General features: G+C 39.7%; 1 long non-coding RNA gene across 1 annotated transcript in view; it reads right to left on the bottom strand.

Annotated features, from left to right (window-relative positions):
* Nucleotides 1–13,666, bottom strand: part of LOC125325634 — a 208,643-nt gene that overhangs the window by 59,202 nt on the left and 135,775 nt on the right. The window contains exons 7-9 of the long non-coding RNA XR_007203450.1: nt 13,095–13,278; nt 11,693–11,760; nt 664–839 (exon numbers count right to left, since the gene is read on the bottom strand). This is a non-coding gene — a long non-coding RNA (uncharacterized LOC125325634). The remainder of the gene's footprint in view (nt 1–663; nt 840–11,692; nt 11,761–13,094; nt 13,279–13,666) is intronic.

Here is a 13,666-nt window from a genome sequence, read left to right as displayed (position 1 = left end):
TCTTCCCCCTGAACTTGTCTCAGTGCCTACACTGATAACCTTCTACTGCAATACTGGTGCGTACAATAATATATCCAGATTTATCCTATAGGTTCCAGTCATTAAAGTTAGGGAAAGAACAGCGATTGACTGTTGGCTCAGTGCTGGAAGATGGGAACTATAGTCTAAAGAACCTAAAAATTTCCTTGCCAGACCTGCTTATTCCCAATTATTCCTCCCAGCCTTCTTTCAGCCAGCACAAGCCAATGGAGGCCATTTGTCTTTCATCTCCCTGCCCAGTGACTGAGAAAGCAAAGCCAAAACAAAGGCAATAGTAGGTTATTGCTGGCTTATTCCACCTTATGGTGGGAATAATTAATTTGTTGGCTGAGCAGAAATTTTCTGCAAGCTCTACAGCTCCATGTACATGAAACCTGACCTGTGGGCATAAACCTCCTAAGTTCCCCAAATCATCCTCCAGCGATAAAAAGTAAATAAGGGATTTGCTGATGTCTCCAGCAGCATAATTTTTTATAAGAGCACATGTCCTCTTTTGTGAAGCCAAAACCACATGTGCATGTACTCCATTTTACAAACCCAATAAATAGCAAAGCAGATTCCTTTAAACAGTATCAAGAGCTAAAGATCACTTTCCCTTTTATCAGTGTCAGCTACTGAACTTACCTAAGCAGACAGTCTTGAGCTCTATGAAGATTTAGGAGTTAATTGACACAATGGAGTCCGTGTCCTTGCACATTGCTTGGTTTCAGATATGGTGCTGCGTTTAGACCACCATCAGGATCATGGCAGGGAGCCTTTTCAGAGTAGAACAGACATGCCTCCTGCCTGTGAAAGAAAACCTAAGAAAAAATAATATTAGTTAATCCTGTGTTCGTTTCACTAGGAATAATTATTTCTGTCCTGATCCTCCCTAGGTTCTGTCTTATAATTGAAAGGGGAAAACAACACTTATGAAAGATGCAGCTCCATTTTTTTTGTTTTGTTTTGTCAACAGGCAAGAAAAAGTCTCGAAAACCTTAAGAAATTACACTGTATATGATTCAGACGAAGAAGGAAGGTGTTTTCAAGGTCTGGTTAAACCAGAACACCAAAAAACTGATTCTGATGATCCCATGGTTGAGACAACACTTTTAGTGAAAAAGCAAAGATGTTCTGCTCTCCAGCTATCTTCATCCTCTTTTCCCTCTCTTCTTGTGCTGGATTTACTCTTCACTGGCAGAGACACACCATCAGCTGACAGAGAGCATCAGAGGTTGATCAATTTCCTTACATATGTAAAAGGTAATCTTTTCTTCAGGCTGGTTCTCATCTATCAAATAATCATTTTTATGTGTTGGCCCTGGCACTGAGTCATGGACCTCCAGGCTGTGTAATGAGGCCATGAGGTCTATGGTATTCCAGCTTTTCCCCTTAAAATAAATACATGAAATTGTGAAGAAAAAAAAAAATTATTTTTGTCTTCTCTACTTGGTTTCATAAACATATAGGTCATGCAACCTGGGACATTCAGGTAAGTTTTTAAGCTACGGTCTGAAGTTTTCAGATGTGACTCAGTTATAGTATATTCCCTTGATTACACCTTTCCTTATTGTTCTGATTACTTTTAAATATCTTTATACTACACAGAAACTGCTCTTTAATACCTGTTAAAACCAGTCTGCATCAACTGAATAAAAATCACAGTTTTCACAGCATTCATTGCACTCACTAGTTTTGCAAACACAATAAAATATCCAAATAGTTTTTGATAATTGGCATGTATCAGATATTTATTTATCTAAGAACAGCATAGGTTTTCAGTCCTTAATTTAAAAATTATTCACCTCAAAGCAATGAAAAATACTTTTCTTGGATCAGAAATTCTATTTGCTTTCAGACTATTGTTTAGAGTCTAAGCCTTAAAACCATGTCAGATTTCTCTTATCTAATAAAGGTCTCTTACATTTTTATTCATACACCATGCATTGATTCATAACCACTAAGCAAACTACTTTTTTTCCCTTCCCTTTTTGGCTCAAGATTTTCTGGGCAATGTTGCCTTTCCATGTTTATTGCATTTCCATGGCATGCTTAATATCCAACAAGATTTCTGACGATAATATTTTTTTAAGGGCTGTCTGCTTGGCTCTTTAAAAATAGGTAGGGGCCTGTAATGACCTATTCTGGCAAATCAGCTCTCTGCTAACTTCCAGGTTATCACAATTCCTATAGCATGGTCACGGTGGGGTGGGTCACATGGTCATGCTGTGCCGAGCAGCCAGCACTCCTGGGCGGCAGGGAGGACCACTGAAAGCCGTGTGGTTATTATTAGGAGGGAAGAAAAAATACCAGGACCCGGTTCGGCAAAGCTTCCTGAAAGGCATGATGATTTGATTTTAAAGCACTTTATTGAGATTTCAAATTTGATAGCATTTAAAATTGCATACAGTGTATCAGTATTTTATAGGTATGTTAGCATTTTTTATATGTGCAAACATTTATGCTGAGAGAGGAAAGCAGAGGATAACTATAATAATGTAAGGCAGAACAGACACCAGCATGTGTGGTTGCCTGGCTTTGCACCTATGAGTTTTGCAGTTACGTCACATAAAAGAAAAAGGAGCTTTTCCAGATCAGTTCTCACTATTAAAAAAAAAAAAAAAAACAAAACGGGAAAAGAGAAAAGACCAATCACAAATGTTCAGCTGCAAAGCATGCTAGATGAGAAAAATTAAACTTCATAGACTTTATAATCTATGTATCAAACATTTACCTTAGATATCCAGTGCAAAGGCATTGCAATTTGCACCAATTAAATAACAAAGACTACACAAAAATACCTAAAGGGCAAATCTTGTCTTCCTCAAAATAATTCCCTAAATGTATGTTTTTGGCTGTCTAGGATTAAAATAAAATACACGGGCAACAAGGGGAAAAAGAATATTACATTTCCTGTGGAAAGGATGGGTAATACAGTGTGAAACTCCTGTCAGCTACTGTTACCTGAAACAGTCATTTCATAGTTCTTTTCTTCATCTCTGTGTTGGAATGATATGGCATTTACCTACACCAGGAGCACTCCTGCCCCACTGTTTCCAAAAATAGCTAACTCAGTAAGACATTTCTGGTTTAAGCCATTTTCCTTCTCCAGCAGTTTCCCCAAGGCTAAGGAGATAATATCATCAGCCAATATGTCATGACTATATGTTTTTAATTTGCACAGAGGTACAGGCAGGTAGCAGGCAGCCTGCCAGCAGGGCTGTACAGCCAATTCTGCCAAAAGAGAAATTGTGAAATCACTTGTGTTTAAACAGGGAAACGTAAACCAATGTGTCAGCAGAAGATGCCCAACATTTTGAGGGCCCATGGAGCAGCAAAGAGCAGCAGACCTCACTCCTGGGCTGCCCATGAAGCAGGACAGTGTGGGCACCACAATGTCCTCCCTGGCCACGACCATGGCATGTGCTTGTATGTAAATGCATCTATGTGTTTAGGCAGCACCCTGGCTGTACTTTGAACATTTTGATTCGAGAACTGTGACATGTGGAGGATTTTCCAGCTGAGATGTGCCTATGTATTCTGCTTATGCTGCAGTTATCTGTGGGTGAAATTTTAAATTTGGGTTAAAATCTATAACTTATGTTAAGACAAAACAATGTGTTTGAACAGCAATCACATTCAGATAATATTAGAAATATTAAATATATTTGAATATTCATATTTTAAAATGTTTTGTCTTTCTTTTAATTTTAAGCCTCAAGGCTGGAAGGTTTCTACCTTTAAAAGTGCTTTCTTTCATTCTTCTCTGTAATGGCCATCATCAGTGTACTCCCATGAAAAAAGTGAATGCTTCAGTAATAATTTCCTTATAATTTCTCATTGTAAGGTTAAATTAACACTGTAAAAATTTGGTGCTTTTTTCCTTCTAAACACTGAAAATTGAACTATAATTGCAGACTGAATGTGAGGAATTGATGAGCTCATCACATATAATTAAACACAATCCAGTAGCTAATGCTTTTTTTTAACAATGTTATTCCCTTCACCAGAAATACTGTTTGTGTTTTTGAAGAAGAAATAGACACTATTCTTACTTAACATAAATAATTACCACTGTAGCTACAAATTATTAAATAAAAGCTTTCATTTTACTTTGTCTGGAACATACTTTTACAGGAATATACTACAAATCACAAATCTTTATGCAAATACTAAACCTCAGCAGCTGACGCCCGAATTAATGCTTAGAAGCACAAAAGTCAGAAAGGACTAAGATCTAGATAACTCAAGCTATCCCCTGAAAGACACCACTTTTACTTCCAAGGGCCCTCTGTTGGGTACCCCTTGGCTCCTTCCCATTCTCATCAGCCTGGGAGTGGGAACACATGTGCTTGCTCCTTTGCCTTCACATTCAGTGATGAATAAAAAGCCCCTAAATCATTTCTCAGCAAAGAGATTAAGGCTCAATTAAATCAGAAGTTGTGCACCAAAATTCCCAAACAGGAGAAGGTTAAAAAAAAAAAGAAAAAAAAAGAGAGAAAAGAGTTAGTGGATCCTTCAAAATAGTACTTGGTATCACAAAGAAGTTAGGTTTCTCTTCACGCTCATTTTAGGGACTTGGCATTGAGGATGTGGCCCCTAGTACTGATTCTACTGGGAATAATCCCAGCATGAAGCTGTGAAGTGTTAAATATTACAGTTCATGAAATTAATTAACTTTTGCCTTCACAGTACTTTTTAGTTTCCCTCTTTTAAATCATTTTATGCGAGCATTTCATGTGATACAGAGCACTATTTTTTCTTCTTTGCCTCACTTTTTGGAAAGCATTCTTCTCCTTCCTTTTGCCTTCATATTGTGTTATTTCTGACCTCTTGCTCATCTTTTATTACTCTCTGGTTCCTAGCTCTATTATTCAAGCTGATATTGCAGCTGCGATTTCTATTTTTTTCTTTGCCCTTTTTGGCTTTGCCAGGCATTTCATTAGTGGACTCATGGGGAGCATTTATACTGTCTCTCTGCCATGATAGAGTTCAGTGGGATTTACTAAAACTGATTCTTTGGATATGTCTGCTTCCAGTTATGATTAGAAACCTCTTTCCACTGAAGCACATCGAAGAGATCAAATTCAGATCTGGTGAAAGCATGAGCATAGGGAGGCACAGAAGCCATCAGCTAAGGTGCAGCTTCTTACACATCTTTACTTGGACCATGGCACACGAGTAAAAATTTTCCCCAAATAACTATATTTTAAGTCCCAACAAAGTTTCTGAAAGTCATCCTGCAGGAGCAAGCTCACACCCCTACAGAATAACTTGTGAGATCAGAGCTCAGATATTGCAAACCAGCAATGGGGTCCTACAATTCGTTCAAATAACTCACAGATGGGGTTTTATTTAGGGCTTTTCAGGTCAATGTATTTATTTTTCCAAAGGAAAGCCAAACATAGAGACTTTTCTTTGTTGTAGAAAGACACGATAGCTAAAATATTGGTACATTCATCTGTTTTTTTGCCATGTGCCACATAGGTTCCTGGTTGAGTTTTCCCCTCCTGCAGCTCTGCTGCTCCCATGTACCTTCATAACTTTCCTCCTGCCTTTTTTTTTTTTCTCTTCTCCCCCAGCCCCTTTGTTGCCTTTTAAGCTTACTGAAAATAATGAACTCTCCTGACCTTTAACATTTCTAATGTCTCTGCTTATTTCTGTAAGTTAGTTTTGGCTGTTAGGTTATGTTATAATGTTCCAGCAGAGATATTCTTTTTGTGATGACAGTAAATAAGATACACACAGACTTTTCTGTTTATTTTTTCAGCTGTTCATTTATAGTAAATTTTAATAAAAACTGTGAAACAATTTTGTTCCGTGGGGGAGGCTTGACACAAAAGTAGAACAATAATGTGCCAAAAATGCGTTGTTATGATCTTTCAGATGGGTACTGTCACTAGGAGGGGTCTGCACTTCAGTCAGTATGAACATGATAAAGTAGGAACAGTACAGCTGCAAGCTCCCTTTGGATAATGCTACAAAACATATGGAAAACGTTTCCTGACTTATGAAAAATAATATTGGGCAGAATATAGTAAAGGGACTGGGTCAAAAGGGTGCATAAAGCGCCAGTGCAAACTTTAAGTGCAATCTTGTAGTCATAAATTCCCTACTAATGAAATGTATATGCAATTTTTACAGTCCCTCAGTGTTTGAAAAATCTATAGTGTTAATAAAGTGACATAGTTAGAAATCTATACAGGACCTTATTTATTCATTATTTATTTTAAGAGATGGCCCTGAATCTAAACATTCCCTTAGGGAAAGTTTGGTTTGTGATTTAGGTTCAAAACCATACTTTTCTGGCCGGGACTCATTCCTAATTCTGCTTGGTTTACACGCCGATGTGCTACCTTGTTTAATTCATCTTGCACAAAGCTGGACATTGAGCTGGCAGCCCTGCAAGCGGGCCACCAGCCAGGCCCCTTCTTCCTGTGAAACAGGGGCTGGAGCCATTGCATCCCTGTCTGGAGTTGTCTGAATGCCCAGGAGAGGTCCCTGCCTTCCCCACCCGCACAAGGGTAGTGCTGGCGAGGGTTGAGGCTGGTGTGTGGTGCCCTGTAGTCTCTCTCCTTCAGCTCTGGTTGGGGGAAAGCCCTTCCTCTGCCTCAGGCTTGGATGGGGTTTGGCAGAAAGTCGGCTCCCCCCCACTGCAGCTGCTACTGGCTCTATCCTACAGAGGTGTCTGGGCTTTCCACCCTCGCCAAAGAGGTCAAGCGGAACCAAAAGAGAAGAACATCTTGCTGATACGGAGGAGCACACAAGTGCCTGGGCTAGAGGGCATGACTCCCGGATAAAAAGTTAAAATAGCAGTCACTAGGAGGAGCAGCAGGAGCCCAACCACATGCTTGGTATGCCCAACTAGTTCAACAAATCTCCCGGGTGGCTGTGCAGTCCCCACCTGTGCGACTGCCAGCAGGATCCATCCCCACAACACTCGCCAGCAAAATGGTGAGCAAACAGGTCAGTGTGAGGCATGGCAGGAAATGCTTCTGAAGTAAAAAGAACCCATTTCAGGCTGCAGAAGGACTAGTCCTTTTTAATGATCATGATTGAGTATCTCTTGGGGTATGTGCCATGAGGTGTGGGATGTAAGCGCTTCTCTGTACTCTAAATTGACTCTTGTCATTTTTCTGTGGATTTTACTTGTTTTATAATTGCTCACTTGATCCTACAAAAAATAAACTAGCACAGACAGTGAAATAGGTAGACCATAGGAGCAATGAATATCCACATGATTAAGGGTTGTCAAGCTTAGGTCCTAAATAACCATAACTGCCATTCTACTATCTACAGAGTTAGAGAAGAGAGAAAGGTGAAGAGAGTTGTTGTTACTGGTAATTTATGATAAGAAGCTTGTCCTCACACAGGAGCAACTATACTCATCTTTTCAGGTAGCAATAATTAAATTCCAATAATTTAATTAAAGTGATAAAATGCTGTAGGGTAAATAATAGAAATTAAGAATACTCTTCATACTAAATGTCCACAGAATGAAGATTCATCAAAAAGGTCAACTTTTGCCCAGACAGCATGTATCTTTGGGACAAATGCTGGAGTAGGAAGGACCCCTCCAAACAGACAACTGAAACATCCTGTATTAGACTTCTGCTCTGGATTATCCTCTGTGAACAGCAGAGATACTAGGATGAATATGCTATTGAGGCTAAAGGTTTGTTTTACACATGTGAAAAGATGAGGTGAGGGTCCTGATATGCAGTTGTCTAGGTAAGAGATGATGAAGGATACTGCATTATATAGATGATGTGCTGTTTAGAAATAGTGCTAGAGTGGCCACTTTAAATTGCCTACACCCACCTCCTGCTACTGATGGGCGCGTTCTTCCTAGTCCTATTTCAATTTATCAAATTTAACTGCACTGTGGAAGTGTGGAAAAGAGGTATGGCAAAGGAAGAAGACAGGATTGGATATTACCCTCTCAGTCAATTTTTTCAGGGCGATGAGTAACAAAAGAAAAAAAAAATCATTTTCCCTTAGAGGAAAAAATTATACTTTGCCCTTTTCATAATTCACTGTTAAAAACACTCCTTCTTTACAGCTTTATTGACATATATATGGCCCTTAATTAAGAATACATTTGCTGAAACTGGAAAAATGCAACAATGTTGAGTTTTAAGATAAATTATTAGCAAAATTAACCAAAGCTCCAGGAAGGCTTGTAGCAAAAGGACAATGAAATGAAGTGAGAAAATTTGTCTGAAAAAGGGTAAGAAATACCACTTGCTTTGCTTATTTAGTGGCCTATTAATCTGATGGGCTCACTTGTCTTTTTTATCAGGTGAGTTTCACATGAATTTCTAATTTCACATGCTCTGATGCAGAAGGATCTACCCATCTGTGCCAGCTGTGGGGATAGCTCAGCCAACACAGCTCTGGGACAGAAAGTGTCAGGGCCACTCACCTTTCTCCAGGGAGGTCACTTCTCCATAGCAATTGAATGACCTGTTAGTTGAATGGTTCACATGTCCATGACAGGAAAAGAAAGAGAGAAAAACGCTCAGAGAGTGAGATGCTAAATGAAAATTTTGTGAACGAATTCAGCCAACGTGACAAGGACAGGCTCAGAATAATTTCTTATTGCTAAAAGACATCGAGACAAAAAGGGTAAGTTCACTAACATTCTCATTAACATCTCATAGAACCATAGAAGAGCTTGGGTTGGAAGGGACATTAAAGATCAGCTTGTTCCAACTCCCCTGCCATAGGCAGGGACACCTACCAACAGGCCAGATTGTTCAAAGCCCCATCCAGCCTGGCCTTAGACACTTCCAGGGATGGGGTATTTAGAGCTTCTCTGAGCAACCTGTTCCAGTGTCTCACTACCCTCACAGGGAAGAATTTCTTCCTAACATCTAATCTAAATCTCCTTTTTTTTAGGTTAAAATTCTTCTACCTTGTCCTATCACTATCTTCCCTCATAAAAAGTTTTTGTCCCTCTATTTTATAAGAGCCCTTTAAGTACAAAAAGGGTATATTTGCACGATCCTTGCAGAGAAAAATGCAGCAGAGGAACACAGAATATCATGCCATTTTTGCATCTGGCTACAGCCATATGAATGCACCCTGTGACACAGTAAGGGCTCTCGACCACCGTGAAATGGAAGGGTCTCTCCAATGCCAGCTGGTGAAGAACTGAAGCAGAGTGTGTGCATGGAATATGGTCACTCTTATCCACCGAGCAGCTGTTTGCCTGTTTTCAACACTGATGTGGCATGTGCTGGATATGATGACAGCCTGCTTGATGATACCTGTGCTCCAGAATATTTGGAGAAGGACCAGCTGCTCACTCCAGCACCCAAGTCCTTTGGAGTCAGCTCACTTCTTTTAGGAATCTGACCCTCCCGGCAAGTTATTTGATCTGACTGGCATGCAGGTGCATGGAGGCCACAATGGCAATTGCTTAGCCATTACTAGGAAATTTTAGGAATCCTAGAAAATCTTCCAGAAGAAACCAGGTGTGTTAAGATACGAGTAGGAAGAAGAAATTGCCTTTGCTTCAGCAGGGAAACGAGTGGAGAAGATAATCTTTGTCACTTAAGGGTGGATTTATGAACGTCTTATGTTCATAAACCAGGATGCTGAAACCCTGTGACATATTGCTATGAGAAATAAATAAGGCATTGTGTCTCAGTTTCAAATCTGAGAGCTCCATACCATACAGGAGAATCAGACCTTAGGCCTGTCAAAATAAAAGATAAGGAAGTAACAATAAGGAAGTAAAGAGAGCGTGCATACTGTACTACTGCAAGATGGGGATACTCCCTTTGTCATCTCTGCTGGACCACACTAAAATCTGAACATAACTAAAAAGTCCATGTAGAAGTAGCATCTATTCACTAATTGTTTTCTACAAACTATTTCCAGACTTGCAGAAACTGGGATGATATGAAGCAGTAGGCATGCTGCTATGTTGGCATGTTCTCTGCAAGACCTGTTGACCTGGGGGAAAGGCGAGGGACAATAGTTGGGGAGTTGATTTTATCAGATACCCTGGGACCAGAACATGGATAACCCCACGAAGGAAATTTCAGCAACAGAGCTGCAGGCAGAGTATAGTCCATGTGATGTCTCTGAGGGGCAGAGGTACTCCCTCTGTGCAAGGACTCAGGCCTCTAACACCTTACCTCACTTTCTTTTCCTCCAGAGCTATTTCCAGTCCTTTACTTCTACAGATGGTGACTTCATGTTTAACATGGAATATATTAATTAGCTCCTTGCAGCCTGTAGTTCAGTTAAAGAAACAGAGAAAACCAGAGGTAGCAGCTGTTAGAAGTCAAGCTTCTTTTTCTTAATATGATAAGAGCAGTCTGGCTTTTACTGGGGCAGTAGCATGGTCTCCTACAGTTACAGAGTGCTCAGGGAGCACCGGAGTTCAAAAGCATTCTGCAAGGTCCTGGTGCTAGGGTGAGGATATTTGAGTCCTTGACTCCAGTCCTTATCCTTTTACAGGACCAAGGATTTCAAATGTAGGCTTCAAATAGCAATTAAAAATAGCAACTAAAAGCATTCTTTAGGTATTTCATGTTGTCCTTGTTCTTTGTCTGTTATACACCTGCCATGGAAAATGTTGGATATGAAAAGTGCGGCAAGTTTTGACAAATGATTTCTTGTTTAATTAGAGGTATGTATGGTTGACATACAATACAAGATGGAAGTCAACAGATTGCTCATGGGATATCTTCAGAGTGCCTGCAATGGGGCCAAGCTTGCAGCTCTTTGTCTTCCGAGTTCATGTCTGAAAGCTCTCAGACTAAAGATCCCGGAACAATAGTTTCATTTCAAATATAGATAGATGTATATTCCTCTTTCACATCTGTCCGTACTGTACTCAGTCATGAGGCATTCCTCTTCTATTTCAAAAAAACCCAACAGCTTACAACAAAAATCACTTTTAAAATTGTACAGTAGAGGCTGGATGTATTTCCTTTTCAAAGAAAAATGTTATTATGAATCATATATAACTTATACCTGTATTTTCAGAGCAGAGTTCAACCACACTCTTTCTGTACATGTAGAGATTTTATATATATATATAAACACACACATTATATATATATATTTTTATATCTATAAAATGATGATTTTGTCATCTGCACACTCTTCAAAAAGCAATGTGGGGAGGGATGCCAGTCTCTTAGTGCTTCTGCATTATGATCTACTGACCCTGAAAATAGGGTCAGAAGGAGGTCTCACTGCTAACTGGAAAACTAATCAATATAATTCTACCAAAGGGCTAGTATACACCAAGTAATATAGTCCCCTCCCCCTCTGCAAAAGTCTGTGCCTTATTGTAGAGAATATAAACATCATGTTTTGATACTCATGGAAAATAAAAAAATACCAAGGAAACACAAATGTTTATGATTTGTGAGGTTGGGGATATCACCAAATCATATCGCAGTTCTCAAATTTTAGTTCTGAGCAGTTTGATTGGTTATGTTTTATGGTTTGGGCTTAATTTGTTACTAAGAAACATAGAACTGTGCCTCCTTTTCTTCTACACTTAAAAATTAGAGAAAGAGAGCAACTTAGGATGAAAAGATCATTTTCTTCCTCTGTCCTTTCCCTCTCCCCTGCCATCCCCCCAGTATTGCAGTTACACATTGAGAAAAACAAGCTGATCTTACGCTATGTTAAGAGTCATACTCACAGTGATGCCCCGTGCAGCCTGCAGGGATGCCACCATACAGCAGGGTTGCATTTGATTCTGATCAGGTACTTTTACCGAGAAAGACAGCAAGACAAAGGGTGAAAGGTCACTGGTGACTAATTTTCTGAAAACCAGCAGCTTGTGTAAGTAATAGAACATTTATTGTATTTCTCTGTCATCCCAGCAATGAGCTAGAAAATCCATAAGAATTCCCAGCACTAGCCTTTATTAAAGTATAGCCCTGGATTAGTTTAATGTCTAATTTAAAGTCACTGCCCGTACCTACTTTCCTTACTTTTCTTAAAGAGAGCTATTTTCCCCCAGTAATCTCCCAATGTAAGTTGCCAAGAATATCTTTTCCCTTAATAAGAAGTAAGGTTTCATCTATTTTATACATCTATCTGTGTGTATGTGTATGTTGAGGAAAGAGCACTGGAGAGCTGCATTCTTCTTACATTATTTTCCCTGCATTATAAGAGCAGGGCAAATACTGCAAAATCCAAGCACAGCCTTTCAAAAAGCAACAGCACAGGAGTTATAAACTCCTTTTACAATGTTTGCACCCTTTCCTTTTGCTCTGTGCAAATATTAATATGGTTTCAAAACATTATTTTTCTGAAAGGATGTTCACAGAGCTGGCTTTTGTTGTGGATGAGACAGAAATTGTTAACCTGAGTTCCTCAGTTCCATACCCAAGCTACAGGTCTAAGGCTAATCAGCTTGAAAAGAAGGGAAAAATGCCCCTCTCCAACAGGAATCTGCCAAGTGCTTGTGATCACTGCACTCCTTGACCATAATGATTTGATTGGAGAGCCCGAGTGGCTTGGTAGAGCTGGAGATGGCAGTCAGCGTTTTCAGTCCATGTACCTGACAGCTATAAACACTGTCATTGGACCTCCAGTGTGATTCTTGATATGCTAGCCTTACAAAATGTAATTACCCTCTAGACTAGACTAGAACAATGAAATACACTGTTCCGTGTTGAGTGAGTGCTCACCTCAGAGGGTTTTATTCAGCAAACTGTCTTTTGATGGCTCAGATTTTACTACACCTATGCCTAGATGATCTTCTTGGTGCATCACCTGAATCATATATACCCTCCAGAGTGGGCTCTTCCAGAATGGTATCCAGGTGAGTTACACCTGAGCATGTGCTGCCTTTTCAGTACTGGCCACCTGAACCCCTTTGAAAACAAGCCCACAGCCCTCTTGTGCCTCTAACAGTGACTACTCTGTGAGCAATCCTGAGCTGCTTGGTGAGAGCTGCCGCACTGGGTAAAGTTTCTCCCATATGAAACCCACTGGGAGTCTGGAAATGCCTCTCCTCCCACTGGCAAAACTGCCCATTTTGGTTTTCTCATATGCTCAGGAACCTTGGAGGGAAGTGGAAGGCAAAACCCTACCTGTGTATCCCTGGCTCTCCACGCTGCACTCCTGTTTTAGGCACAGGCAGCTTTCTTCATCCACAGGCAAGCTCTGTTTTTTGGTTTTTTCTGCTATATAGAGGCCAGTCCACAGCAGATTTCCTGTACCTGGTTGTGCTTCCCTCTCCTATCTGAGCTGCCAGAGATCATGGGGCATATTCTACTGGGGGAATAAAAAAGACAAATATGAGAAAATTTTCTTCAGATAATTTAAATTCCTGGTCTAAATTCCCTGGCATGACCAACTCATAATTCATGCTTATGACATCACAGCCAGTTATCACAGCAGGAAAAGACAAGTGTTTAATATTAAAGTCTTACCATATGGACAAAATAAATTAGATAGTATTAATATTTTACATTTATTAGCTATAACTAATGTACACAGTGAAATACATCTGAAGCATCACATTCTAAGTTCACAGATTCTGAATTCAATGATTTTTTTTTTAGGTGACAAGCCTCTGAAATTGTGCTTCCAGTTACTAGCCAGTTACTTGACGGATATATGACTGCACATGCTTTAAATCAACATGGAAAATACTTTTAAA

The sequence above is a fragment of the Corvus hawaiiensis genome, chromosome 5 (assembly GCF_020740725.1).
Source record: "Corvus hawaiiensis isolate bCorHaw1 chromosome 5, bCorHaw1.pri.cur, whole genome shotgun sequence".
NCBI classification, from domain to species: Eukaryota; Metazoa; Chordata; class Aves; order Passeriformes; family Corvidae; genus Corvus; species Corvus hawaiiensis.
Note: the sequence above shows the minus strand (reverse complement) of the source record. Positions and strands in the feature narration are given on the sequence as shown.